Source organism: Camelus dromedarius, chromosome 6 (assembly GCF_036321535.1).
Source record: "Camelus dromedarius isolate mCamDro1 chromosome 6, mCamDro1.pat, whole genome shotgun sequence".
In the NCBI taxonomy this organism is placed as follows: domain Eukaryota; kingdom Metazoa; phylum Chordata; class Mammalia; order Artiodactyla; family Camelidae; genus Camelus; species Camelus dromedarius.
Window position 1 is genome coordinate 35675282 of NC_087441.1, and position 24590 is coordinate 35699871.

Below are 24590 nucleotides of genomic sequence, written 5' to 3' on the forward strand. Positions count from 1 at the left end.
TTGCTGTAACCTCACATAGTGGAAGGGGCTAGGGAACTTTCTGGGGTGGGCCTTCCCTCATGACCAAACCGTCTCCCAAAGGCCCCACCTCCAAGTACCCTCACTTTGGGTGTTAGGTTTCAACATATGTATTTGTGGTGGGTGGTGGGGTGGAAATACACACATTGAGTCTATAGAAGTTTGGTTGAAATGAACTTTCCAAAAACTGAAAAACGAAAAAGCAGGAGGAGAAGAAAGAAGAGAAGAGGCATTGGAGAAACTGAAGGGATCTTTCAGAACAGAGAGGAAGTATAGGCCACCTCAAAAGGCACTGGGATAGGAATAGGCCAGCCACCCGGAAACAGGGCAACCTGGCACTCTGATTTTTCTCTTGGGGGGTTTTGATGTCCGTGTGCCTGAGGCCAGTTCATTTTCTCCTTGGTCTGCAGGCCAGCTGCTTTCCCAGCTTCCGCTTGCACACGGACCACCCACCCCAGCCCCTAGGGGCCATCCATTAGAATTGCCCATGGAGACCTGGGGGGCTGGGCGCTCACCGCAAATGCCTGCAGGAGAACACTGAGGAAGAGGAAGGCCAGGAGGAAAGATTATGGAAGGAAGGCTTAGAGCAATTAGGAAAAAGAAGACTGGGGAATAAAGGGGGAGCAAAGACTTTCAACAGTGACAAAATTATGAGGGCATTTCTCATTAAATATCAAAGAAAAGATCCCTGAATTTTCTTTTTTTATCAAGGCTTAGTTGAACTTAGAGCTACATTTTGTTTATTTGCTTTACATTTCTATAAAAATGGCACAAATTTGGCTTAAATTTATTGATACAAGAAGATATTTTTGTAATCCCTTTCTTGCTCTCCTTCTTCCTTCTTCTTTTTAATAGTTCTTGCCCAAAAGAGTTGGGAAATTGTAGCCAGATACCTCTTCTAACAAGAATAAATGCTTCCAAGCCAACTTGTAAATTATGATGTAAAATTGCACAGCACAGAGTTTTATTCTCTATCATCTTTATTGGCCTTACCTTTCCAATTCTGAGGTAAAAAGTACAAGCTGGACAACTCCTAATTTCTGTAATAAAAACTTGCTGTATCCACATTCATATAATTAAGTATTAAACTTCACAGTAAGCCAAGAGAGATTTTCTACAATATAATAGCTTGAAATGTGCTGCTATATTTTAGTTCTTTGTCTCAGGAAGCCTTACAATTGCTTTTGCCATTGTTTTGATGTAATTCGTTTTGTTTTGTTTTTTCAGAACAAAGTTATGTCAAAGGAAAAATTAAACTGTGTGTTTATGATATTCATCCTTTTTTTTTTTCACCTAATGTTTCAATGGCTTAAGAAAATCAGTGTTCCATGAGAATAAATGAAGTGTGTGGTACAACGAAAATAAGCCTTGGGTTATGTTGTAAGAAACTGAGTTTTGAAAAATGAGGATGAACTCAAGCTCAGATTTGATTTCCTGTAGAGTAAATCCATTCTCAGGCACCCGGGGATAAGTTTGTTATTTAGCACTTCACTGAGTCTGTTTTTGAACTTTACAAAGAAACAGACTCAGGGTCACAGGGCCCAAGAGCTTTGCCTTGTTCTCAGTGGGAGTGTGGATCATCCCCTGACACACAGCTCTGACCCTTTAATACATGGTCAATGCTTTTCGCCCTTGATCACTGGCTAGGAGTTATCCATGCGCGGAGAACTGCTTTTGTTAACTTTGGTCATACCGTACATTCCTGGTAAAAACTAAAGAACTAAGGAAGGATTACTGGAGAGAGAGGATAGAAGAGAAACTGAATTAGCTAGTGTTGTTTTTTAATTTTTTTTAATGCATTTTCTATGTAGGGCATATATTTTTTCTCACAAATAACACAAAATCATTTTGGGTTTTTTTTTTTTGGAGAATTTTGAATTTGCTAACCATTAATGTTAACTTTTTTTTTTTGGTTTTATCAATAAATACATCGATGATAATAAAAAACTTTTCCTTAAATAATTACAATTGGAACGTAGTAAGTTTGCCAGAAGGAATCTCCTTGGTCACCTGGTCCAATCTCTTTATCTCCTGGATGATGCATGTGAGGAAACCCAGGAAGCGAGGAATCTCTCCCAGAGTCAGTCAGTGAGTTAAAAACCTAGCTGAGACTTGAACTGAAGTCCTGGAACTCATGGCAAATGTTCTTCTCATAGGGCAACCTGTTGCCTCTAGGTAGAATGGATGATTGATCCTTTCCTGTCCGGGACTTTTGTGATGTTTTATGTAACACACCTCAAGCTTTTACAGTTAAGGATATCATCGATGAAAACGTGGAAATGATTTCATAGTCAGTGCTTCCTTTCTGGTATGTTCTGAACTGCTGATGACTGATTCACAACAGAACCCTGGCCATCTTTCAGCTCAGGTTATCACAAGTTTGTTGAATGGCCTCCAAGAGCTGCATGACAGAGGATCATCACACTGGCTAAATGCACTTTCCTAAATTCAGAAGCTTTTGATTTTCTCTCTTCATTTTGTATCTTCACTTCAGAAACAGATGTCTTTTCAGAAAAAGTTGCTATGGAATAGTAGCAAAGAATAAATTACTGTGAAGTTTTACTCTGTAGAGAATCTTCCATTTTACATTTTTACATAAGTGTGAGAGTGTCTAAAATAATTACTCAAGATATTTTCTTTGACTCGCTGGAAAAAAAAACACATATAATAGATACACCTTCCAATAGTAGACTACTTTAATATTCTAGAATTTTAATATTAAAAATTCTGGGAAATTTAGCAAATTTCAAAATTTTCAAAATACTGATAATTTGCCTAAATTTTCTTTTTCAAATTATGGAGAAAAATTTTAACCTCAAAAATTTTTTTTTTTTACATTCAGTTATATTCAGAAAAGAAACTTTCTGTAAATTTAGATATAATGTCATTTTATTTTAATTCAGTTCTCAGTGAAATTAAGCTTAGTGATATCTAAGAGAAGAAACCAAATAATTTAAAATATCTGACTGTATTCAATTGCCGCTTGGGAATGTTATGAGAATAATTAAATTCTCCAAAGATAAAATATTTAAATTTTAGTGGAAGTATGTCATTTAATTCCAAAAGTATAAGTATTAAAATAGTTTTTGTTTTGATCAATATTCCAAAAGGACATTGAATATTTCAACATAGGAAAATTTTGGTGAAGATTTACTTCAATTTTGTATCAATCAGTTTATAGCCCAATTTAAAATGAGTATCGTATACTGGTTGCATTAAATATCCATTCAAAAAGACCTCAGAGTTAATAGTTGAAGTTAAATATCTTGACTTAAAATATTCAGTAATGGTATTTTTCCCTCAATTCTGAGTTCTCTGTAGCAATACAGGATATAGTTAGTAAAAGTCTCCTTAGCAGTCTTTAGATTGCATTACATTCTCAAAGTGTAACAAATATATGTGCTTCCAAAAGTCTGTGTTTGTAGTGTTCTTTATTTGATGGTATTAAAAAAAATTCTTCACAGGAAGTTAGTAATTACATTAGGGATAGGAGACTCACCAGAGAACTTTTATCCACTGACCTTTCCCTTTGTTTTTATAATTATTACTGTTAAAAATACAGTTCCAGTACAGTTCCTGATCCAGCAACAGGACTTACAGGTTCAGCAGTAGGGCAGAACATGTCTTTCCTTAGTAAGTTTCAGCACTGCCGTTGCTTACCACGCAAGCACATGGCCTGAGAGAGCCTGTGTCCAGCAGCAGGGCAGGAACTAACGTGCATAAAACACACCTGACTCCTGCCCTCTGTGGAGCTTCCTGATCTGTTGAGTCAGTGAATGGAGTCAAAGATCAACATGTTGAAACCAAGGATAAGCCATGGGCAGAACTTCACAGGAAGAACAATGGGCCTCGTTCAATGTCTCAGTCAGCTTCCCTTCTTCCTGCACAGCTCCCTCAGTGTGAGAATCATCCTGCCACCTTCCTTTCTTAGCAGGCCTGCTTAAGCATTAGCTGATGTCAGCAGACAGTGCTAAATCAATGCCTCATGTCATTTGTTTCTTGATGCACAAATCCACCTAAATGCCACTTTCTGGATTCCCTCCATCCAACACACACACACATACAGGTGCCCAAGCATAACAGAGAGATATTTTAGGATTGGAGGACTGCTCTCTGCTGTACAAATTACACTATGTGTGGAGTGACCTTTCACCCAACTGTGTGGCCTACATAGGAAGCTTTCTCTTTTATTGCCAGATAACTCCTGCTTAATTCTCCGGCTCTTTCCTTCCCTTGAATGAAATCATAGAAAAATTCTAGGTACATGTGGAAATATAACTTCATTTTTATGAAGTTGAAATTTTAATAGATGAATTTTGCATTGTCAATGTTTTATGATTTTAAAAATAAAGGTCAACCCAGAGTTTTTTGTTTTGTAAGCTTCCGTATATTTTGAAAGCTAGAGGATAAAAAAATATAAAATTATTTTTAATGTCAAAGGCAAAAGAATAACAACAAAAATCAAAGAACAAGTGAGAAGGAACTTGATTTTATTTAGCTATTATCACAATAGGGAAAACACTCCAGGTCAGAAGGTCAGAGTGTCTTGGCAGCTGGTTTTGCCCTAAACTTTTTTGGAAAAGAGCAGACAAGTTACAGGAGGGATGATTTTACAGTGGGATTGGTTTTGTCCTCAGAGGGATCTTAGTCAGTCAGTTGATAAGAAATATGGGAAAGTTGGGTCTTTGTGGTAAAAACTGAGAAATTTTAAAAGTATTTGTTCATCAACACATTGAAAATAACAATAAATCTACCACCTGGGTGATTTCACAGTTAATATTAATTTACATAGTTAATATAAATAACATTTTAATGAAAAATAACTATATTTTTCAAGAAAAAATTAGTGAAGAGATTTTCATTTACATTTTTTTATTTTAAAACTTTTTATAATGTCTGGATTAATATAAGAGAGCTGGAATATCATATTGATTTCTGCATTCATTCAGTTCCAATATATTATTTCGGTTGAAGTCAATGAAGACTATCCAGCTTCACACAGATATGTAGTTGGAAAACAGAAGAGTAAAATTTTTGGAGAATTATAAATATTTTTCTCTGATACTACTCAAAACTCAACAAGCTATAGTTTCTTAAGATTATTACAGTTTCCTAAGATTATTACAGTAGGGGTTCTGAAACTGTATAATGAACATTCCACACTACATTACTTTATAATCTATTTGATGATGGTTGTATTTCAATCTGGAGGAGAAAAATATTCTCCATTTGATAAATAGTTTATGACAATAGTTTATTCATTTAGAAAACCTAATGATTAGACCTTTACATGTCATATAGTATGCAAAAATAAACTTCAAATGAATAAAAAAGCTAAACATAAAAAAGTAAGCCATAAAATAAATAAATTGTGGAAGAATATTTTTATAATTTGAGGTATTGAAAGCCTTCCTAACCAACACTTTAAACATTCCAGAAAACATAAGGAATAAACTAACACATCTGACCACATTTTTAAAAATAAACAAAAAACTTCAAGAAGACAAAAACACCATAAAAATGTTAAAACTCAAGTTTCAGTCGGGAAAAAATGTGTATGAGTTATTTAAAAACTAAAAATTAGCATCAAACTATAGAAGCAGTTTTTATTAAATAAATATAAAATTGGCAAGCAACCTAAGTTTTAAAACATGGGCAAAAAAATGTAAAAAAGATAGTTCCAAAAGTAATATAACTGCCCAGTAGACATTTGAAATTAGATCACTCTCCCTAGTTATCAGGAAAATAAAAGTTTTAATGACATATTTTCTATCAGAATAGCACAACTCAAAAATTGAAAACATGAATTATTGCTTAGAATTTGTTGAAAAGAATTTTCTCAAACTGTTAAAGACAGTCTAAAATGGGTGAAATATCTTTGGAAAGCAAATTAGCACTATCTACATATATTTTTAGTGTATATCTCCTTTGTTGGAACAATTCAGTTTCTTATAATCTTCTTTTAAAGGAAAGAGGTAACACACCCCAATGATCACAGCAGCACTATTTACGATTGTCAAGATATGGAAGCAACCTAAGTGTTCATCAAAGATGAATTGACAAAGACAATGTATTATTATATATACATATATACACACAATGGAATACTACTCAGCCATAAAAAAGAGCAAAAATTTGCCATTTGCAGCAACATGGATGGACTTGGAGGGCATTATGCTTAGTGAAATAAGTCAAACAGAAAAAGACAAATACTGCATTACATCACAAATATGTGGAATCCAAAAAAATACAACAAACTGGTGAATATAACAAAACAGAAGCAGACTCACAGATATAGAGCACAAACTAGTGGTTATCAGTGGTAGAGGGGCAATGTAAGGGTGGGGAGTGGGAGGTACAAACTGTTGGGTGCAAGAGAGGCTACAGAAATGTATTGTACAACATAGGGAATACAGCCAACATATTGTAATAACTATAAATGGAGTGTAACTTTTAAAAATTGTATAAGAAATTTTAAAGCCAAAAATAAAATAAAATAAAAGAGACTGGTATATGTGCTCAAAGATGTAAGTACAAAGATGATCATCGTGTCTTTAGCTGTGACAGCAAAACCAACCAAATAAATAAATTAGCAAAAAAGAGGTAAGAATTTAAGTGGCCATGAATGGGTATAAGTGGTTATTTAAATTAGATAAATCCAAGTCATGGAATACTGCATAGCTGTTACCAATAAAAAATGAGCTACTGCCATGAAAATATCTACTTACATACTGTCACGTGAAAAAAGAATATGATAGCTTCAGTAGGAGCAAAATGACCCGCTGTTTTGCTCACGATCGTTCTGTGTAATTTGAATTTTTCCAGTGAGAACATAGATGCTTATGTAACAAATATGTATGTTTGTTATATTTGAAATATATATTCCTGATGTATTTGAAAAATATTCTTTTTTCAAACTTTTATTGCATGCCTATATTACGGCAGACACAGAGGAAACCTTCCTAGCGTCTCTGATCTGCTGGGAAAACAGATGCGTTAACACATAACAGTCAGAACACACTGTGCTAAGGATCATAATCAAGGTGTGTGCAAAAAGGGATGGGTGGTATGGTTCGGAGAATGACAAATCTGTCTGGGAGGGTCAAGGAACAGCGTGACAGTGATCTGTCTCTTGAAATGAGAAGTTTCCTGGGAAGCAAAGACAAGGAGGACTTTTCCGGCAGCAGAAACAGGATGTGCAAGCGGGGACCAAGAGGATGAGGCTGTAGGAATCCATGGGGGCAAGGGCTGTCTTTGTCTTCTCTAAATAGCCTGAATCTATATTAATAGGTCTGCTAAATAATAGGCAAAAAATTAATAGTTAAGAATTTCTACAGTTCCCTCAATGTCTTCTTTAATAGCTTATTATGTATGTGTGTGTATGTGTTTCTTTCCTGTGGCTACTCTAGAGAATTTTCCACTGGCCGCCTTTCCACATTCTAAACAATCCTAGCTTTCACAATCTGAGTTCTTCCAACCCCTCTCTCCCCACATGTTTGTTCCATCATTAGTCTTTGTTTTAAAGTCGACTGCCTGGCTTCGTATTGCATCTTGTGAAGGCTCAAATGCCTGGAGTCATATTAAAATGTCCAATTTTGTGAAGTATGTGATGATCTGACAATTTCTCATGTCAATAGAAGTTAGAATACATTTCTTCTTAAAAACTAATAAACTGTAAGTTTTGTCAACAAAGCCTTAATATAAGGCTGTAGGTTGAGTAGTATAGGAGACACCCCGTGTGCGTGGAGGGATGTGTATCTCTCACATTCCCTGCATTCCCATCCATTTGTTCATCAATGATAATATTTATCCATTTTTCCTTGGTAACCATTCTATGCTTGGTTTCACTCGTTGTGTATTTTCTAAACCATTGGCATCTGCAAAAATGAATCACACAAATGTTCATTTTAACAATACAATCTTTTGGGCAAAAGAAAAGCCAGCCTCAGAGTTCTTGTGCAAAGTTTAGACAGTGGATGCCTGGAACCCTGTGCCCCAGACTCTACACTGGTTGCACAGCTGAGCGAGCCACAGGGACAAACTGAAAGCTGGCACCTTGCCTCCTTTTTAAAGGGATGCCACGCTAGCAACTTGCAGGTAGAGAAACCCCTGTGTTAGCTTCGTAGGACTACTAGAACAAACACCACAGACTGAGTGGCTTGAACATCAGAAATGTATTTTCTCACAATTCTAGAAGCTAGAAGTCTAAGATCAAAGTCCAAAATGCAAAGGTGGCTTCCAGTGGGCCTCCTTCCCTCTGCGTCCTCCCATGGTCTCTGCTCAGTGGGCATGCATGCCCCTTGTGCCCCTCTGTGCGTGTTCAGATTTGCTCTTTTTATAAAGACACCAGTCTGAGTGAATTAGGGCCCACTCATGTGACCTGACTTTAATTTAATCACCGTCTCTTAAAGACTTATCCTCAAATACAGTCACATTCTAAGGTACTGGGGGTTAGGGCTTCAACATATTAATGTTGGGGGTAGCACAATTCAGCCCATAATACTCCTGTCCTTTTTAGTTTTGAGGAGTGAGTGATTCTCCCTACACATAAAGAAAGCCAAGTCAGCATTAGGCTTACTGATTTCCCTTCATTGAGGGAGAAGTGGTTTCGAGTGTTCAAGTGTCTTATCAAGGAGGAAGGAAGCATCTCAACACATGCCAGGCACTGAGGAGGGTGTGCCACATACTTTTTTTTTTTAACTTGATCCTCAGAACAACTTTAAGAATGAGGTATGATTATTAGTCCCATTTTATAGGTTAAAAAAATCTGAGATTCAGAGACCTAAAGGAACTCACCCAAGGGCACCTAGTATCCACAGAGCCACTTCCCAGACCTTGCTCCCTCCAGCATCCTCCAAGTTCACATTCTTCCCACTACCCTAGACTCCACACAACATGCAGGGCACCTAGCACCTAGAGATAGGCTGCCACAGGACAAGCACGAAATAAATGCTAGGTGTCTTCACCACCATCAGCCATGGTCATCATCACCATCGCCACCACTATCATCAGTGGTAGGTGTCATCGTGGTCACTCTAAGTGTTTGCATTATTATTCCTACCTTTGTGATGAGAAAACTGAAATCTAGGGAGGAAAAATATGTGTGCTTGGGATTTTTGACACTTTTTTTTTCTAATTGCAAATCTCTTACAGCATATTGCCCCTCACAGAATTGTTTTCTTGCAATTTGAGGACTTCATACCTCACTGTTTTTATTCCTGTGTTCTTTCCTCACAATAGGAGTTAGGGGAATGCAAAGGAAAGTGGTGGTTAAAAGCTAGGAACTGTGAATCAGGGCTTGGCCTCCATTCTCTCCACGTATGTGAGTTTCCACATAGAATATCTTTCTAAGGATTCATTAGGCACAGAAATTTTGCTTGCTGTGGAATCCTAAGTGGGGCATTTCAATATATCATATTCCATTTTGGGATATTTAGTCTTTTCTTAGTCTTACAAGCATATTTGTGAGAAAAATGTGACATCCTTTGTAAGTCAGTTTCAAATCTTGACTTGTAATTTATCATGAAAATATAAATGTTATTTTCTTAACCATAGAAGGATTACAATTCCCTTGTTATCAGATTTCCACTTGGAGACTATGAATGCTTTTTAATTGCACTCAAAATCATTTGTACGAGTTTATGAATGAATTGGGTTCTGAATATCTATTATGGTATTTAACAGAATACTAGGGCCATAGTGAAAATAATCAACTAAATATTTCAGCCTAGATCAGTTCCGTTATGGATGTACATACAGTCTGATTCTTAAAAGATGTATAATATCCACATTGTTATGAATATATTATGATTCATAATACTTGCCATTTCTGACCAGTAACAAGCCACGTATTTCATTATCCACAACCATAGTTCATGTTCAGTGTGTATAGCAAATGATTCATATGTCTTTAAATAATCTTTGCTTTTTAAAAAATTTATCACTAACAAGTATCTGCACATACTATATATTTTATTTAAAAAGTTTTAGTACTATTAGCATCATTTTTCAGTAAATAGTTTAATAGAAAAAGATAAAATAGGTCTGGTCTTTGATGCTCATCTCATGGGCAAGCATGGCTTAAGCTATTTATGAAACTAGAAGATCAGCTCCGTGAGACCAAGAACTGTGTCTGCCACCTAACATGATACACTAAATAAATATATATTGAATGAATTCAACCGAATGTCTGAATAAATACAACTCACCTTGGTATATAGAAGTTCCAGCCATTTCAGCAATTAACTCATTTCATTTATCACTGAGAACTTTTATAACAGAGTAGGAAAATATCAGCGTCCCTTGGGCTGTTAGCAGTGAGGAGCTGAGAATGTTGTTCTCAGTAAAATGTGGTGTCATGCATGTGTATTTAGAGGACTTTGGGGTTTTTATACAGCCTGTATAATGCAAACAAAAATGTTCAATATTATTTCTCTTTCCTCCTGTTTTAGTACATTTCGAGTGTTTTATTTATCATCTTTCCTTTCCAAAGAAAAATAGAAATACCACAGGACACATGTCAATATCCATAGTATTCCATCTGCCCCGGCTGAAGACAGTTGAGTCTGCTTTGAACCGGGAGCTAACCTCAGGCTGACTGAGCATGGCAGCGGAGGACCGTGGCTGAGTGCTCACCACCTGGAATGCAGAGAGTCAGCTCTCTGGGTTTTCATTCCGAGCAAACCCACTGACTCATGGTGTGACCTTAAACAATCCTTTTGTGACTCAGTTTCTCCAGGGATAATAGGTCTCGCATAGCAAAGTCTCAGCTAATGTCAATTTTAAAATCTTAAAAGGCAAACATAAGTTATTTTAAAATCTTGACTTTTCTTTACAAATGAGTCATTTAAGGTTATATCATATTTGTATTTATTTTTTTCCCTTGTCCAAAAATTAGATACAATATATATGCAAATACATACGTGTGTGTGTGTGTGTGTATATATATATATATATATATATATATATATTCCTTTCTTGTAAAAAAAAAAGAGTGGTTTATATGGGACACTCCAAGAACTCCTGAAAATACTAGACCCACAACGCTTAAAAGCTGTAATTAGGTAATAGCAACAAGATTGATATTCTGGTTATAATACAGTTATTGAACAACAATCCATATATTTTTAATAATTGAATAAAATATGGTACTCTCTTATGTCAACTGTTTTCTAAAACTTATGGATGAAATCTGTTTTAATATAGTAAGGCAGGAAGATGATTTTGCAAAAAATCCCTGTCATCCCTTTTAAAAATATCCTTTAATTTTGATTTTAAGAGTATCCTCAAGTTCAGAGACCTTGTGAACTTCTGTGCCTAAAGTTCATTCATTCATTCACTCCTTCACTCATCCTACAAATGTAGTTATCCTCACTATGTGCCAGATGCTGCAGATGAAGCAGGGAAGGGAACAATAGCAGGGAACGGAACACTAGCAGGGAACACATGGTACGTGAACACTAGCAGGGAACACATGGTACGTGAACAGGCAAATAAAACGAGTGCAAATTGTTGTAAATGTGAACAAAGAATCAAAGTAGGGGCTGAGATAAGAGATAGAGAGGTGGGTCTTTTTGAAAGTATGATCAGGGTTCACATTGCTAAGAAATAACAAGAAAGCAAGCCCAACAGGAGAAGTGGCCTTCCACGGAGAGGAACTACTGAACGAGGAGTCTGAGGTGTGAAAGCATGTGTTGTGGCCCAGACACTGAGGTGGGGTCAACAGGGCTGAAATGTAAGAAGACAGTTAGACAAGCACGGGGTCACTCAGGGGCCATGCAGACCTAGCGAAGCTACCAGGAAATTTATTTTAAGTGCAATAAAAAGTTTTCGTAGAAGTTTATAATACAAATTTTCATTTATTTATTAATAGTATTTTAAGTTCTTCTTTTGATAGACTTCAATGGTTATTCTCTTCATTTCATAGCAAATCAGTCTGGGCAAAGCCCCTTTTCATTTTGATTTTCCCCTTTTTTTCCCACCCCCCTACTCCCTCTCAACACTTGTTCTTCACCTTGCAAGCAGCCCCTCTCATGAACCTGATTTAAACACTTGAGACATATAGTATTATTTCATGTGCTTATGTGGTTTTGCACAAGTTGAGCTAAAATCTCATTTTGTCGTCTTCTCTTCTCTTCTCACTCAGCTCTGTGCTTATCCACGTTGCTGTTTGGCCACCTGGTCCACTGTCTCTAGCCCTGCACAAAATTCCACACAATGCATCCACATTTCACACTTCTATTCCCTGAGCTAGTGAAGGATTCCAATTCCCTAACAATGCAGAAAATTCTGAACCTTCCTCTTCACGGCTGCTTGCGTCATGAATGGGAAATTATCTGGGAAGTACTCTCAGGGGTGGCTTGCCCATGGCCACACGAATACCTAACTTACTATGGACTTTTTAGATTGGCTGTCTTAATTGGGACTTCCAACAACAGCACACAAAAAAGTTCTTGTCTCCTGTATCTTCACCAAAACTTTGTTTTATAAGCCTTTATAATTTTGTTATTCTGATGTCTCAGCAGTGGTATCTGATATTTTAAGTTTCCCTTTGTATTTCTCGTTACATAACAGTGAGTTTGAGCATCTCTGTATATATTTGTTAGCCATTTGGGCTTTCCCTTATGGGTGGTGTTTGTTCATCATCTTGTACCCTTTCTTCCCTCAGCGTTTTCTCTTTCCCTGTTCATTTGTAGAAAAGCATTGTATATTCTAGATGGTAATTCCTTATTGCTATTTAATAGTCCGATTATCTTTGTCCATTCTGTTCTGTTTGTTGTGTTTTTTGTGTGTTTGGGGACCTAAATCTTTACTTTCAATATAGCAATCTATTAATTCTTTACTTTAGGATTTCAGCTTTTAGCGACTTTGTGAAGAAATCTTTTTTTACTCCTAGGACACAAAAACATCCTCCTAAATTTTTTTCTTTCTATTAACTTAAGAGTTTTACCTTTCATGTTTAGGCTTATAATCCATGTGTGGTATAAGGTAGGGGCACAACTTTAGTATTTTCCAAACAATGAGCCATTTTTTCCAACATCATCTACTAAAATTAACTTACCCAATTTATGTTACCTTTTGTTGCAATTACATATAAGTTATGTCCTATATGTCTTCTTCTGAGCTTTGTTATAGTCCATTAGTTTATTTTTCTGTTTCTATTAAAGCCATGCTTTTTAAAAAATTAATATGTCTTTGTACTATCTCATAACACCTGATGAAATAAATTTTCCCTCTTGGTTCTTCTTTAACAGTATTAAGAGAGTAGTTAAATCCATTAGACTTCCTCATCTCACACAGAGAGAGAAGAGAATAAGAAAATAAGAGGATTTAGAAGAAATCTAATAACTCTTGAAAGGGGACAAAAAAAACTGTTGAAAAGGGAGAAAAAGGAGACTGTAATTGGCTTAACCATTGACCTAGTTGCTGGACAATTTTTGTGCTAATTCAAATGTGGTAGATATGTATAGAATATGGATACACATATATGAATACATGTGTATATATATACATCTACATTTATTTGCATTCATATACATAGATGTAGGTCTACAAAATGTGAAGGGATTTGAATTCAAAACCCAAGAACATCTTACCACCATTCTTTTCATGATGCCTAAAACTCAACAGTTAAAAATGTATTCTTCTGGGCAAAGTTGTTTAGACAAATGCCTAATGGGGGGAGCAATATCAATAATAAAGGTGAAGCCAATTTAATCTACACTTTTCAATTGGTTAATTATAGGCATCTCTACTTGACTGCTGTCTAAGAGTATTTTTAAGAGTACAGAGAAGACGAAAGAGAACAGAGGATAAAAGAGGGGAGGTCCCTCCATTCCTCTGACCCCTACTCTTCTAGACTATGTCTCGAAATGACAGCCATGGCCACCACCACAATATTAGTATCCCCAAGCATGGTGTTGTATTCTTTTAGAAGAAAACAGTGACTTTTGCTATTTGGGATGCTGGAAGCATTACTTTTCCATTTGCGGTCAGAATTAAAATATTTAAAACTGATTGCTATTTGATAACTATCCTTTTTACTATGTCACTTGCTCAATACCTTTGTTTAAAAAATAAAACAAAAAAAACTAATTCCTGGTTTTCCTGACATCATAATTGCCCAAGAATCCCCCAACTAGAGTTCAATCTAGATATTCTATGGTCCCTGTGGAAAGGTCTGATTTAATTAAATGCTTAGATGTCAACCCTGTGGTGTATATGCAACTACTGTCATTCCTTTTGGGCCACTGCTCTTCTCATCTTGCAGGGTCATGGGATTCCATGAAGCAATGATTGTTTTCTTTATGTAAAAATAACAAATGGGAAAAGAGAAAAAACTGGCACATAGAGAGGGAGAAGGAAGAAAATATGCAAAGAATATAGAAGAGAACTGAGACATGTTGCTACTACTTTTCCTTAGTAGAAGACATGTTCTATAAAGTATGTGTCCTGCTTTTATTTAAAGTCCTTGGTAAAGGAAAGTTGGCTTCACCAAGATAACTTGACCTTTGTTATTTCTATTATGTCTCCTAATTTCTTCATTTGTAAAACAAATAAATCTAGTATCTGCATCCACATGGGGGCATGTGGAGAATAAAACCATAATTAATTAACTAGGAGAATATACTCTATGAGGAAAATGTATTCCCTAATTCAGGGTTTTATTTTTATTACTCTTACTACTATTGACAGTTTCCATTGTTTTAAAAATAAAGCATAGATAAATCAAGTATTAGTTTCTCTCTTTTTTTTAATAAAGTACTGGGGATTGAACCCAAGACCTTGTTCATGTTAAGTATGCACTCTGCCATTGAGCTATACCCACTCCCTGAGTATTAGTTTTTTATGGACCTTTTTAACCACTTGTTTTGTTTTGTTTTTTAACTCCAAGTTACTGTATCCTGAAGATACCAGTTCTTTGAAGTTCCTGTTATGTTTTTGAGATGATTAAGTTTTAAGCTATCATGTGTGATATTTTTTCTACTGTTTTTTTTTTTTTGGTTTTGTTTTTCTTAATTATTATAATATTTTACAATCATGGAAAGAATAGAAAATAAACCACTTTTCTGTTTTTAGAGAAAACTTTACATACAGCAGAGTACTTGTCAATATTTAGCTTGCCCCTTCTCTCCAGGGTCTTGCTTCAAAAAAAATTTGTGAGTCAGAAATGGCTTTTGCTTTAAAGTTGCTGAATTAGTCTCCACACAATCTACATGACAGTGAGAGGTTTGTTCCTTCCACCCCTTTCAAAGTTTAAAATGTTACAATACATACAGAGATATCTTTGGGTATTTTTATTGGGCTTAAAATCTTTTAATACCTCATTTCATCATCTAGGTGTAATTCGTTTATTTTTACTTTGCACAGAGAGACTCCAAGCGTGAAAATGGAGAACAGTACTGGTACTTTGTGAAGATTATAGATTCTTCACAGCTACTCTTTTCTTCCTTGTACTCCTCTTATTTTATTCCAAAAAGGATTTAGGTGCCTGTATTCTTGGGTGAGGTTAGTCCTGTTCTGGCTTCACTGACCCAAAATGGTATTCTTATGTCTTCTGAGTCATGGTGGATAATGTGATAATCGTAAAAATTAACATCTATTTGAGGCTTTAGCATTCCCATGTAATGTAGTGCTAATATAAGAGATACAAATGCCATAGGATTAAGAACCACAGAATTTCACATTTAACTAAGACTTCTGGCCTCCTTGGTATCCCACATACCACAGATACCCCTAAAACAATTATTGTTTGAATGACTTGTTTAAAAATTCCTAAAGTAGTGGTATCAATGAGAAAGGTAGTATCTTTCCCTATGACAGGACTTTACTAGATTTGATTTAAATAAATACCCTCTTCAAACTATGTCATGGAAGTAACTACTTATTCTGCCTAATTCTAAAGTCAGGTCTAATATGTTTTGTAATTTCTTTAACAATAATGCCTTTTACAACACAATCCTATTGTAATTATCCATTGATGCATAAACATCATGGTAAAAGAACAGATACATTGTTGATGAGATCCATTCATGGTGAACTTCTTTAGGATCCACAATATTTTCACTTTTAGTGTTTCTAATTTATGGCTTTTATATGCAACTTCCTTTTCCTTTTGGCAAATTGTTATAATACCTGTCCATTCTTTATACTTACTTCTCTGAATTTTCGCATTTTGAATAATTACCAAGAATGTTAATAGAACTCAATCTGTGATTTATGTCATTATTTTGGAATGAAATTTAGCTGGACCTGGAGACCCAGTTCACATAAGGCAATTACAAGTTTTCTTTCTCTGAAGCACAGAAACATAGTGATTAATTAATTAGATGCTAGAGCCAAGTAGTCTGGGATTAAATCCACTAACTGTGATCTTGAGAAAGAGATTTAACTTCTCTCTGCTTCAGATTTCATCTGGAAAAATTTAAGGATAAAACAATTATAAAACAAAAACGTGTACCTTGTAAAATGTGACAATTATGTAAAATACTTACAGCAGCCCACATCTGGTGATTAAGCAAATCAGGGACTGACCTAGGACTCTCAGGCTAACAACACCCATTCCAGAGAATCCACAGTGTGGCAGAGGTCTTGGTGAGCCCTCATCACAGTTCAGCTTCTTCCTCTGTCCAGTTCTCTTCCTCCTCTTACCTTTTACTAATGTTGATCTCTAATAAACAGTTTCAAACCCAAACTCTATCTTAGCATTGGAATACAATCAGATGTTTCCAGAGAACCTAGCTTGCAACATCAACTCATCAGAAAACTCCCAGAAGTTTCCAATAGACGTTTCCCTTCATATTTGTCATTGAATGTTCATGATTGAAGTGAGAGTTTGATTTTCATAGTCTCCCAACATAATTTTGTTAAGCAGATAGATAAATGGGGGCACTGAGTAGACAAAGTAGAAAAGAGGGAAGATGGTCCAGGAGATGGTGATATGCCTGCCTGTAGCATAAAGGGCTTTACTTCCTCCAAATGGGTGCCAGCAAGAAACTGGTTGGGACTAGATGGCCACCACTGCACAGTAGTGACAAGGACCTAACTGGGCATGACCCAGTGCTCATTGTAATTTAATTAGCATTGCTGTTTAAGACCCCCGTGGGCTTTTCCGTGTGCATCATGGGCAAGGACATGCAAAGAGACAGGCATGGCTAAGCACTCCAGGGGCAAAAGCCGTCAATCAATCAAGAGACTGCCTCTAAGCGAGGATACAAGGGAAGGGGGCCAACAAAGACTAGGGCTGCCATCCTCCTTTGGATCAGAGCGCCTTCCACTCCTGGAGGTGTACTTTCCTTTGCTAATAAAATCTTTAAAATCTTAACTACAAAATGCTTTTGTCTCCAGTCTGAATTCTTCTCTTTTAGTTAAGACAAGAACTGAGGACTTCCCCTTTTGGGGTAGCATCTTTAAATCAAATTCATACTTTTAGTCTAAATTCATGGAATTATTCCATGTCCTATTTCAAATGTTTACTTATATGCAACCTTAATTTTTCAAGAAAAAATATCTAATTTCCCATTATAAACTAATATATGTAGAATACTTAGAAAAAAAAATTTTTAAGAGTATAAGAAAAATTAAAATAACCAGTAATATATGTTTCAATATTAGAATTAGGCTATAGGTCTTATTTGTAAGACATTGTTCTTCTGTTTTACTTAAAGTGAGCAGAGTCCTGTGCTATGCATTCATGTAGGGAGTATATCATTATGTTTTATGACTGATGATAATTGCTAACATATATCAAAAGCTTAAGTGACAGTGCATTCTAAGCTCTTTTTGTGTATGTCTCATTTTGCATATCCAGTAAGTCTATGAGATAATAACTATTATTTCTTCATTTTAGGGGTGAGGAAAGTGATGCCCTGAGAACTTAAACCATTTGCCAAAAGTCACACAATGTATGCGTGGCAAACCTAGCTGCATGACTCAGTCCATCTTCTTTCAAGTCTAAAAACTATAACCTTTTTTCTGCTTAAAGCACTTGATATTTGACATTGTCAGATGAGAGAACAGTATAAAATCTTAGGCTCTTTAAACATTTCTAATTTCATATTTTCTGTTATACTTAAAGTTCTGCTTTTCAGCACCATAGGTTACAGTGAGGCATGAGACATCTTACAAGTCATCTAGCAAGAAAGGAAGATGAGAAAAATTGACCTGAATATATGAGAGTAAAGTAAGTGCTCTCATAGGGGGAGCAAATTGCAGTTTGAGAAAAAGGGGGGGGGGAATACAAATGGAGCTTCAGGGAGAAGGAAACCTCAGGAACTGCTAAGCTATGAAGGAAGAACTTTCCAGAATGAGGTATGCATGACAAAGCTATGTGAACATACAGGGTGAAGGCTAAGAATGGTGGAGAAACCTACTCAAATACTATAGATTTATTTTACTTTACTGAACTGATTACTTCCTGAACTATGAAATTTGAATTTTTATAAGCTAAATCACATTTAAAAGTACTGGGGCAGTATCTAAATGGAATCATTTAACCTTAAGTAAAGCTGAGGAATCCTCATTAGAGTATAATAAGATCATGCTTTTTCTTTTTAGAAAAGCTGCTTAGTATTCCCATCCTTTCTTATGCCTGGATTTTAAGTCAATGGAATCTGTACTTTATTATTTTATGTAATTTTCTTTGTAATTCATGATTCTGCCTTTCTTTCCTTTTTGCAATGTTTTCTTGGGTTTTTGTTTTTTTTTTTTGTCACTGTTGGTTGTATTTCTCATGTTTCCTTTTATAAGTTTGCAAATACTACATACCAAGAAATAACACCAAAAAGGAAACAATCCCAAAATGATTTCAAAATCAAATTTAATTTTCTGTAATTTGATTTATAGGTAATGCTGAAGAAAGAATCATGGAATATTTTTTAAATAACTCCTAATTACTAACAGATGAAAATGTATTGGCTAAGTTAGGCATGGAATTCAGGCAACTGATTATGTTGGAAGCGCAACTGTGTGCTTACATAGGTGGATACACCCTTCCCCCTTTCTAAACTGGCCCACCCAGTGCTTCGGTGTTCACATTTGTCAGTATTCATATTTCCATGTACTTACATAGTATTGGCCGAAAGTATTACAGAAAATAAAATTATCTAGCTAAAAATACCTAAGAGTTTTCAACCTTTAAAACCTGATTGTTTTAAAAGACATTATTGACATAGTAGCTTTGAAAGGCATTGTTGTACTTTGTAAAAGCCTTGTCTTTGCTTTTTTCATCAATTTCATGGATAAAAGGTGATTCTGGTCCTGAAGAATAGTGTCTGAAGAATAGTGTCTGAATAAGATGGACCTTTGCACTCTCTAGAAGGTACTGATCTTTAACTTTGACTTGCTTCACCCTTGCTTTCCTGTGAATAGACCTAAGACCATCAGTAGTCGAAAACTCTAGAGATAATTTGATACCACAAAACTGTGCAAAATATTTTGGCATATTGGTATTAAGGGTATACCTATGTGAGATCTGGATTGGCTGAAAAAGGCTGTGCTTGATACTGGCTGATGCTAAGTAGTATGGATGTTTAATACAGATTAGCCAAGGTTATAAGGAGAGAGAAAAAAATCCTTATAGGAATCTCATTCCAGGGAATATTTTCCAGAAACATGAAGAAAGATGGGAAGAATAGAAGCAACAAATTGGGCATTTTCCTCCCACCCACAACACAGCATCAATCTGGGTGATTGTCTGTATGGACGACCATTCAGCTTCTTAGTTCCTATATACCCTAACCGCCTCTCACCAGTAACGTTCAGGAGCATTTTCAGTAATCAGGAGAGGATCAAGCATGTTCAGTATATTCAGAGACTCAAGAAGCATAAAAACCAAGATAACTGTGGTAGCCGCCTGCAGAACATGTATGTTCATTTTTCCACTTGACGTGGTAACCAATTTACTGTGCTACAGAGGGGGCAGAGTCAGGTTTTGTGGGGTCTTAAAGTTTATAATATTTGGGGTACCTCTATCTTACTTAAGAAAAATAATTTTAAAAAGTATTAATAAGAAATTGCTAGGGGTCTTCTGGGGTGTTAGAAAGGACTCAAGCAAGTGAGGGGTCTTAACACTAAAGAGTCTTAAGAGCCTCATGAAAACTCCACTTTATGCCGAAGAGCATGGAAATGCTTGATAAAACTACTGTTGTCTTCAGCTTATTGGGTAGGATAAATAGCTACCAGGCAATGTGGCAATATTTTTAAAAGGAAGCTGTTGGGAAAAAGGGAGATCTTATGGGAGTAAGAGGGAGTGTCTTATGGGGTTTATTCACAGTGGTATGCTGGAATCAGCTCATTCAGGCTCATAGGAGCCAGTTGTTAAATTTTCAGGCATTTTTGTGACTGGGTGATGTCACATTGGTAGCTTGAAATCTGTCATAATGGGAATATTTATAACATGAAAATTGGCAAGTGCTATGATTCAGGACTTCTTCCTCCCAAGGATGAAGTTGTCAATATCAGTATATAACTGAGTTTATGGGAACTCAAAATCCATAAAGTTAGTAAGTGGAAAATATGATAGTATTTTGGGAAACAAAACTGTGCCATTAGTTAGTTATACCAATAGAAATCTCATTCCAGGGAAGGCTTTTCCAGAAATGTGAAGAAAGAAAGGCAAAAATTAAAACACATAAATCAGACACTTTCCTCCCACCTACAATCCATTACAAATCTGGGTGATTGTCCATATGAATGACCATCCAGACTCTTAGTTCCTATATACCTTAACCTCCTCACACCTCCTGAAGTAACCTTCAATTCTCCCCCACATTTATGACCACATTTTGGACCTTCTTATCACCTACAGATTTTCTATCATTAAAATTCATATTTCAAACATCCAAGACTCTAAATGCAAACTTATTTATTCACTATGTCAACAAATATTGATTTCACATTTAATATATGCTAGGCAGTGTTATATATATTATGTATAATATATATTAAGGATAATGTGATGAACAAGAAACATACTATATGGGAAAACAGACAATAAGAAAGTAAACTGATAGTTAAGAAGACAATTTCTGATATTTATAAGTGCTAGAAAGGAAATGTAGAAGGGTGGTATAACGCACAATAATGACACTGAGGGAGAGAGGCAACTTTACCTGGGTTGGATTGGGCACAGCCCCTCTGAGAGTTCACATCGACCAGGATATAAGGAGTAGAAAGAACCACACAAACAGAAAAGGAAGCTATACAAAGAGCAGTGTGAACAGCATGTGCAGAGGCCCTGACATGGAGAAATCTTGACTGTTTTCAAGAACAAAAATAGATAAAAGGTTAGAGTAGAGAAGTAGAGTAGAGAACGAAAATGAGATCATTGTACAAGAGGAGGGCAGAGAATTAAGGAGAGACTTGTAAGGGATGGTAATTTTAAAAATTTTATTCTAAATACAGTGAAAAGCTTTTGTAGGACATTAAGCTGGAGAACAATGTGATCTGCTTTTTATTTTCAAAGGATTACTCAGTCTGCTGTGTGAAAGTTGCTTTACAGAGGAATAAGAGTACAATCAGTGAGAAGGTCTTCGTAAGTGTCCAGGCAGATATGAAGGTGTCTGGAACTGGGTACAGGTGGTAAAGATGGAGGGAGATAAGTGGATAGATTTGGGAGATATTTTAAAATGTAACTAAAGAAATGCCAAGATTTGCTGTTGGACTGTGTTTTGGATATAAAAGAGAAGATGTGAAAATAAATAGCTCTTAAATTTTTACTGAATAGCTGGGTCAGTAGAGGCTTCTTTCTTTTTTTTTTCTTTCTGATTTTTAGATAGAAAAGACTAGAAGTTAGGGTGGAAGATTGGGGTAATCAAGGGTATCAGCTTTGGGTATGCTAAATTTGAGCTGCTCCTTAAAAATGGAGAGAAATGTCAAGTAGCCAGTTGGCTGTGTAAGACTGGAGCTCAATTAATCAACACTGAGCAATTCCTATGTGTTCAATACTGTGCAAAAAGTGGTTGAATAAACAAGAATTTTTAACATGAGGGAAGGCATGATATTTGAATGATTACCAAGTAGTAGAAATAGCAGACTTATGATGCCTGTCCAGAAGACAGACTCCAGTTTCAGTGATGAAACTTTATAGATAGGCAGATTATGGTTTTATACAGAACTTTCTAATAATTAAAATTTTTCACCCATGGAAAGAATTTTCGTTGGTTGAAATTTAGAGTTAATCACAGAGTAGTACATTTTCTTTCACTAGACTTTTCCAAACCCAGAACTTTGGGGCAGGATCACTGCATTAGTTGAGAGGCTGGAGGAGACTGATACCCTTTTGGAGATCTCTGCCTTTAAAATTCTGAGTGCTTTTTAGAGCAGGAACATGAAAGAGACAGAAAACAACTTCAACTCTTCACCAAATATGAGCCAAGCATATGAAAGCAGCATTCATGCTTAATGCCAGGTAATTCTTCCATCAACTCTGAGGTTAGATGGTTCCTATCTTATACATAGTGAATGTACATGATGCAATTGACTAATAAATACAGAAAGCAGGTAGAATTCAAAATGTCTAAAAGCTTTTATGCTGCTAGCTCTGGATTGGAGAATGTGAATTGGTCCTAGGACCAGATGCATTTCTCATCAGGGTCTCACCTCAGCATAACCCCACCCAAAGGAGACACAAATTCTGCAAGCTTGACTCCTACCCAAATATCCACAAGGGGACGGTTTATTCTTTGTGCCCGCCGGGCTCCAGCACTGGGGACAAGAGTGATGAATTCCCCAAATTGCCTCTAGCACTTGTGCTTGCTGCATAGAAGCCGGAACAGAGCTGAACACATCCTGCCCAGAAATGTAAATTCTACCAAATGCTCTGTCTGCCCATGACCAGATAAAACAATTCTCATCTTACAGGAAAGAGTGAACAAGGAATGAGAGAAGCCACAGGTGTTATTTTTGCGGCAAGCCTCTAACAAAAACAAAGGAGTGATTGTCTCTGAATTGGAGAGATTTTAGATTTCTTTACTTTCTTATTTACGTATTGTTTGACTATATTATAATAACGTATATTTTTAATAAAACGGTAAGTGCATATGTTCTCCTATTTTGCCTTTCAAAACTTCTCATGTGTTCTTCCAACAGAATGTCTGTTCTGTGCTTACCCTGCCTAGCTGCTACAAAGCACCAGTATTATCATTCAAAGCCTAATCAAACTATCACCCACTCTTAAATTATCTCCTGCCTCCAGCCGACTGTAATAACTATACCTACCATACATTGTAACTACCCTGTATACTTGTCTTTCTACCAATCAAAGAGACGTAGCTTCCTGGGGGACTTGGTCTCCATCTTGCATGTCTGGGACCACAATTAGTGCAAGTACATAGTAGCTCCTCAGTATATTTTTATTGAACTGAATTAACTGTTATTCCTCAGCTGGATGCCAATGGGCTGATAGGCAAGAAAACTAGCCATACCAAGGTCTCAGGTCTCTCATCTAATCCCCCAGGGTTTTGGCCCCACTGGCATATCAATACCGCCTATTCAGATGCTACCCTTTAACTTGAATTTGGAGAAAGGCAGCATTCTAAACATTTCTGAGAACTAGTGTATGGCCACTGGCCCAGAGAACAGGGCTTGCCTCCTGATGAAACTTTACCAACACTTTTCCTTCCTAGTATTTGTCTCTCAGACTAAGCTGCTTTTGAGACGGAACTCTGTGCTCTCTGAAAGTACAGAGGCAATTGACATTCACCTCTCTGTTGGTGTATTTTTAATTAGAGCAGTGCACTATGTTTTTTTTTCAACACTGAAAAAAAAAAAAAATCACCCATAGGGCTGAGAGTTTCACATTCTCTTCTTAGCTGAGCCATGCACTTTTTTAAACACGTCAATAAAATTTTATTTGGCCACTTAAAAAAAAAAAAAGCAACTTGTTGAAAAGCAGTTGCAGTTTGCTTGCCTTTTCTGGTAAGAGCATGTTTTTGAGGGGGCAGTACGCTTAGTAATTAGGAGGCCAGACTCAGAGCCAAATTGCTCAACAGCCTGGTTCCACCATCTCCTTGTCAGACTAAGCAAGTCATGTGATCTCTATGAGCCTCAGTTTCCTCCTTCCTGGGATAAACCCACCTCACAGCATTATGATGGGATTAAATATTGAGTATGTTTAAAAGTGATTGGAATAGAGCAATGATCGCTAGATGGTGGGCACTGAGGGTTAGCTATTATTAAGATTCTTACCTAGAAAATGCGATTGACCTATTTTAGCAGAGTTTCAAAGAATAGGTTTACAAATTAGAGTTAAATATGTCCATAAGACCCATTTTGAACACCTATTTCTTCTCTGGTTAAAATGGAAGAGAAATTTAACAGAAATCGTTACTGAAGTGTGCTTCCATGCCATAGGTTCTTGTCTCTGTTCTTCATTGGGAATGTGCCCCATGGTTAATGATATCCCACCTGGTGTCCAGTCTGTTTACTGAATGATTCCTGCTGTTAATGTCATGGCATAAGAAGTGTCTTTTGCTATCAGTGTCAGGACATAAGAACTACTTTACAAGTCAACCTTAAGATTCAATATGTAGTTATACCTTTGTATTAAAACTGGAGAGAGTTCAGCCATTAAA

The 24590-nt window shown here is 36.2% G+C and overlaps 1 long non-coding RNA gene across 3 annotated transcripts in view; it reads left to right on the forward strand.

Moving 5' to 3' along the window:
* Positions 1-24590, forward strand: part of LOC105088357 (uncharacterized) — a 92320-nt gene that overhangs the window by 34882 nt on the left and 32848 nt on the right. Inside the window, exons 2-3 of one of the 3 annotated variants that reach the window (XR_004138299.2) lie at positions 18108-18199; positions 19264-19336. The exons of the other annotated variants lie outside the window; for them this stretch is intronic. This is a non-coding gene — a long non-coding RNA (uncharacterized LOC105088357). The remainder of the gene's footprint in view (positions 1-18107; positions 18200-19263; positions 19337-24590) is intronic. 3 annotated transcript variants of the gene reach the window in all.